At 40.2% G+C, this 5,932-nt stretch overlaps 1 protein-coding gene across 2 annotated transcripts in view; it reads right to left on the reverse strand.

Moving 5' to 3' along the window:
- SLC4A7 (solute carrier family 4, sodium bicarbonate cotransporter, member 7) overlaps positions 1-206 on the reverse strand; it is an 80,742-nt gene extending 80,536 nt beyond the window's left edge. For both annotated transcript variants that reach the window (XM_014549226.1, XM_014549227.1), the window contains exon 1: positions 148-206. The gene's annotated coding sequence lies outside the window, so the exon portion shown is untranslated. The remainder of the gene's footprint in view (positions 1-147) is intronic.
- Between the last annotated feature and the right edge of the window lie 5,726 nt (positions 207-5,932).

Genomic DNA, 5,932 nt, shown 5'->3' on the forward strand with positions numbered 1-5,932 from the left:
ATTCCCTTGTTTCTCTTTTTTAAATTAAGATATGTGCATTCACTTGAGGCAGCTTGTAAAATAAACAGAAATGTTATCAGTTTGGCTTTCTACAAAAATGTTCTCAATGAACATGATTTATTTTTCCAATTAGATATCTCCACCTACTGTAGATGCAGAGATGCAGTGATCCCCGATGACCTGAAGTTCACTGCCACCAAACTATACTCTAAACCAGGGGTGGGCAAACTTTTTGACTCGAGGGCCACAATGGGTTCTTAAACTGGACCGGAGGGCCGGAACAAAAGCATGGATGGAGTGTCTGTGTGAACTAATATAAATTCAAAGTAAACATCATTACATAAAAGGGTTCGTTTTTTTTTTTTTTTAGTTTTATTCATTTCAGGGCCGGATCCGGCCCGCGGGCCGTAGTTTGCCCACGGCTGCTCTAAACGGCCCCTTGAAGTTCACAACCATATCTGTGGAAACACAGGCCCTGTAAGTATAAAACAATACCCCATGGCTAACCCACTCAATATTCATCACTTAACCTTTTAAACCCATTTATTGCTAAACCAATGCAATTAAGAGATAATAGCAAAATAAGTTAACATAGCCCTGGCCAGTTTGGCTTAGTGGATAGAGCGTCGGCCTGTGGACTGAAGGGTCCCGGGTTCGATTCAGGTCAAGGGCATGTACCTTGGTTGCGGGCACATCCTCAGTAGGGGGTGTGCAGGAGGCAGCTGATCGATGTTTCTCTCTCATCGATGCTTCTATGGGCTCTCTATCCCTCTCCCCTCCTCTCTGTAGAAAATCAATAAAATATATTTTTAAAAAAAATAATAAGTTAACATAAAATTTGAGTAAATGCAATTATGTAAAACATGCAATTGGCATTTTCCTGTGATCTGAAATAAAATTAAATGAAAATTCTTTCCCTCACCCCTTTATGATCTTATCCCCCACCTCTGCCCATCACAGTTCCAATATGAATTCTAAATTCTGGGGGGCCCATATTTTAATATAAGATCATTATATTAAAATACTCTGTTTTGATTTCTAATCAATAAAATTACCTTTATTTATATCTTATCTCTATCAAACTTGTTTTTTGTTGTTGTTTTTTTGGTTAATCCTCACCAGAGGATTATTTTTTCCATTGATTTTTAGAGAGAGTGGAAGGGAGGTAGGGAGGGGGAAGACAGAGAGAGAGACATCAATGTGAGGTCAGAACATGCATGGACTGCCCTGACCAGGAATCAAACCGGCAACCTTTTGGTGCACTCAACCAACTGAGCCGCACCAGCCAAGGCAGTACTCTACTTTTAAAAGGAGAGACCTATTTCACATTTTAAATCTTTTGTCAAACGGTTAAAATTAAATGAAAATATTATGCTTCAAACTTCTAAACATTTTTGTCAAAATGTAATGATATTCTTTTAAATTGAATGCTAAGCTGTAATGCTAAGTTCAATAACCACTATCTAACCTGTGACATAATATAAAAAATAAATATTGTTTTCTGTTCCTGGTTCCACGCAGAGCTCCTAAATCCCTTGGAATTTCCTAGGTGATAGCAGGGTCTTTTGTTCTAAGACGGTGACTTGTGGTAGGCTCCTGGATGGGGCTGGTCAGCAGAAAGGCCAAACCATGATTAATTAGAAGCTTGGAACTTTCAGCCCCACCCTTCATTCTCCAGACAGGGGGGAGGGGCTAGAAATGGAGTTAATGATTGTCATGCCTACAGATGAAGCCTTTCATGACAAATCCCAAAAGGGTTCAAAGAGCTTCCAGTTGGTGGAGGCAGTGGGAGAGTGGCCCACCTGGAGAAGGCATGATAGAAGCTCTATGCCCTTTCCCGCACCTTCCCCTACACATCTCTTCCATCTGGATGTTCATCTGTATCCTTTAATATACCCTTTCAGAATAAACTGGTAATCTGTCTTCCTGAGTTCTGTGAGAAACTCTAGCAAATCAACTGAATCAAAGGAGGTGGTAGGAACCTCCGCTTTATAGCTCATCAGGCAGAAGCACAGGGGACAACCTGGACTTGCAATTGGCATCTGAAGAGGGGAGGGAGGTAGCCTAGTGAGACTGAGCAGTTGACCTTTGGGGTCTAATACTATCTCCAAGTGGGTACTGTCAGAATTGAGATGAATTGTAGGACACCCAGCTGGTGTCCCAGAATTGCTTGGTGTGGGGGAAAACCCCCACACCTCTGGTGTCAGAAGGGTTGAGTGTGGTAGTAGTGTGAGAGCACAGGAGAAACACAGGAGGAAGACGGTTTTACCTAATGCATGACCCTTTGCCACAGAGCTATCCAGAAGACCTCAAGACTTAAGGATATTTTCTAATCTATTTCTCAATCAATATGTACAGTAACTCTTAGAACTTTGTTACATGGGATATTTCACAAGAACCACAGGATGATTATTAATAACAAGTGTCCAAGGAAACATTTATCATTTTATACAGTATATATTTTTCCCTGATCCTGAAGAAGCTCTGTAGATATTATAATTTCAATTTTATTGATAAGAAAAAAAGAAACTCAAAGATGTTAGCTGCCCAAGGTCACCTGGTGGCAGATTAGGGACAGGGAACTCAGGTGTATCTGAAAGCCAAACATGTACCTGCTACACCAGAGGCTAAGTTGTTAAGTTACCCCCAAATTTTATCTTGTTTTTAACATGAGGGTTGGGGCTTGTGGATGTTTAGTGAATTTCCTATTACCTAATAACAACAGTCCAATACAATAAAATGAGAGACCAAATGAAGGCCAATTTTAGTCTGAATGAATCCCTTATTCCTAACAGAAAGGAGACCAACTTGCCCAGATATAAACAAGCTCCTAAGAGAACATTATCCTGATGATACTGCTAATGGCATGTGCAAGAATGGATAAGGAAGTTCTTCCCGAACATATTAGGAGGTCATTTGGGAACAATTATAAGCAAAACAAAAACAAGTACAGAATAGGACTGAAAGGACTGAGTCGGTGCACCGGCCAGTTATATCACCTGTGCAAACACTGGCGCATGGACTGGGAAGTTAGGCACGCAAAGACCAGGAAGGAAGGGAGACCACGAACCTCAAAAACCATAAAAGTAAAAGACGAGCAGAAAAAAAAAATTCTATGTGACAGTTCTAAAGAATTAATAAAATAGCACAATTTCAAACCGATATACTTAACAGCTGGCAGAGTATCTGGCATTTAAATCCCTTGTCTTGCTACTGGTCCTTTATAGACATATACATTAAAAGTCATGGATTTTCTTAAAGCAAATATTACACAAGTATTAATATATAATTAGACCACCCTCTGCTTTCCAACAATCAATTTAAATGTATTTAAAACTTGTGAAAATATCTTAAGTCATAAAATTTTCATTTTAATGTGTTTATTATTCACTTCGCCTAAAACTCTATCTCAGGCTAAGAAAAAAAAATGTTAAGTACTCTTACTTCAGAATCAATCCAAGCTGTATTTATCCAATGCTCCCGCCCCCTTCAATAAAACCAAGGCAAGAAACATTCTCTTCTATTGGCAGTTATATTAAGCAAAGTAGGAGTCTTCATGATAACCACAAAAACACTAATTTATTAACTGACTGATTAAGCAGTTAACTAGAGGCATATTCAACTTCAACCTTACCATTTCATGTTATGCTAGCATTCATCCACTGAACAAATATTCACTGAATACTTTCTATGTGTTAAATCCTGGAAGAGACCTAATTGAGGATTTAGCAATGATCCAGAAAAATTCTATCCCAGCCCCCACGGAATCTGGAGGCAGAGGCAAATTTCACTGAAATATTTGCTATAACATTAGCAACAAATTCACAAAAGTTATAATGAAAGCTCTTAGAGAAGTAAACTACAGTCAACTCGATTAACTGAGACAAACCGAGCTTTCACGTATCATACAAGTAAAATTATCTGATATCCTTAACTTTAAGTGGTACTGACAAACAGGGATCTTTGACTGTTTACTCCAGCCTACAGATGAGGGGCTGAGCAGTGATTTGGCATCCACCATGGGTTCAAATCTCAGCTTAGCCCAGTGGTTCTCAACCTTGGCTGCACATTAGAATCACCTGGGAATCTTGTTAAAATCCTGATTTCTGGGCCTCATCCTCCAGAAATTCTGTTTCTTTGTTACTAATGATGATGCCCAGAAATCAGGATTTTAACAAGATTCCCAGGTGATTCTAATGTGCAGCCAAGATTGAGAACCACTGGCTTAGCCTCTTACTAACTGTATGGCCTGAGAAATTCTCAAAAACCTCTCTGCCCATGAGTTTACATCTATAACAGATGATAAGTGATTAACAGATGCTTAATGAAATGCATAACTCAAAGCAGGCTTTTTCTAAAAAGTCGGTTCTTCACTGTGGATCCAGAGACATGGAAGCATGGAACAGAGTGCAGAATCTGGGAGGGAAGGCGGGGTAATCATATATGCATAACGCATGGACGCAGACAGTGGGGTGGTGAAGGCCTGGGGTGGGGGGTTGGGGGTGGTGAGGGTGGCCTGGAGGGGGTCGATGGGGGAGAAAGGAGGACATATGTAATACTTTCAAAAATAAAGATTAAAAAAAAGTCAGTTCTTCACTAACTTGCCCACAGCAAAGGACAAAACCATAAATTCTAGATTAGTGATTTGCATCAACGTGAGAAACATGATGTACCTCCTCCCACCTAGATCAGAGGAGGAGTGCGGGAAGCTTTAGGGGAGGCTATTTCATGGGAGGTACTGCAGTCTCGGAACATCACTGTGGTTTACACCCAAGTGAAAATAGAAAAATACTTGCAAGAGAGGAAAAAATAGTTGTCTATCTTTTTCAAATATTGGCTTCTAAAGACTGGAAATCATTTCTTTGGTCTTATTTTTACCTAACTTTTTAAAGTGTAGGGACAGACATTGCACATGGAATATGTGTAACAACATGAGGAACCTATGGTTACAGAGATGTCTTCCCGCAGTTCTTGGTAGTAACCATGTTGCACAACTCAAGGAGTGACCAGTTCCACTGTACTCAAGGTAAACGGTGCCTCCTGGAGCAAAAACAGAGAAATATTCGAATACTGAGTGCCCCCTGCAATTGTGCCACCGTAATCTCAACAATTAATTGTAATTAATCGGGGTCATTTCAAAAATATTTATTATCCTCAGTCAGTGGTAAGTATAAAAATCACGAAGTAAAATTTCTAAGTTTAAAATCATATATGTAAGCAAGCAGTTATTTCCTTATGCCTAAGGCACTTCATTTATTACAGCAACCTCAGTCTCCTCCCCCATCCTGCCATCTACTCCTCAACTAGTCTACATCCCTGATTAGAAAGGACTTGCAAGTGAGAGGAGGATCAGGACATCAGTAACGTGCAAACTCAAAATTTCCAAAGGACTTGTGCATCCAGTATTATTAGGCATGTAGTATGTGGTTGTACTGAGCCATGCATTAACAACTTTGGTATTTATGTGGTACCTTAATAACATAAAGAGTGAAGCAGTTCATACAGTCACATCTCTCTCATGAAAGCATTGGATATGCTAACCCCTGATATAAAGCAATATAACAGATCATCCAATTTTACTGAATAGATAATACACTTGCGTGGTTCGAAAACTGAAACTGTATAGAAAGGTATGCACTGAAATTTTATTCCCGCTCCTGTTTCAATTCCTGTCCCCCTCACACCCTCTATGGCAACCATTTTTATTAGTTCTTTGTTTATCTTTCCAGTACATTTACACAAATACTGCCCTGGCCAGCATTACCCAGTGGTTAGAGCAACAGCTCAAGCACCAACGGGTCTCAGGTTTGATTCCCAGTCAAGGGCACGTACCTGGGTTGCGGGTTCCATGCCTGGCCCGTCACTGGGGCGTGTGCGGGGGCAACCGGTCAATGTGGTCAATGTGTCTCGGGTTCCATGCCTGGCCCGTCAC

The sequence above is a fragment of the Myotis brandtii genome, unplaced genomic scaffold, assembly GCF_000412655.1.
Source record: "Myotis brandtii unplaced genomic scaffold, ASM41265v1 scaffold54, whole genome shotgun sequence".
Lineage (NCBI taxonomy): Eukaryota > Metazoa > Chordata > Mammalia > Chiroptera > Vespertilionidae > Myotis > Myotis brandtii.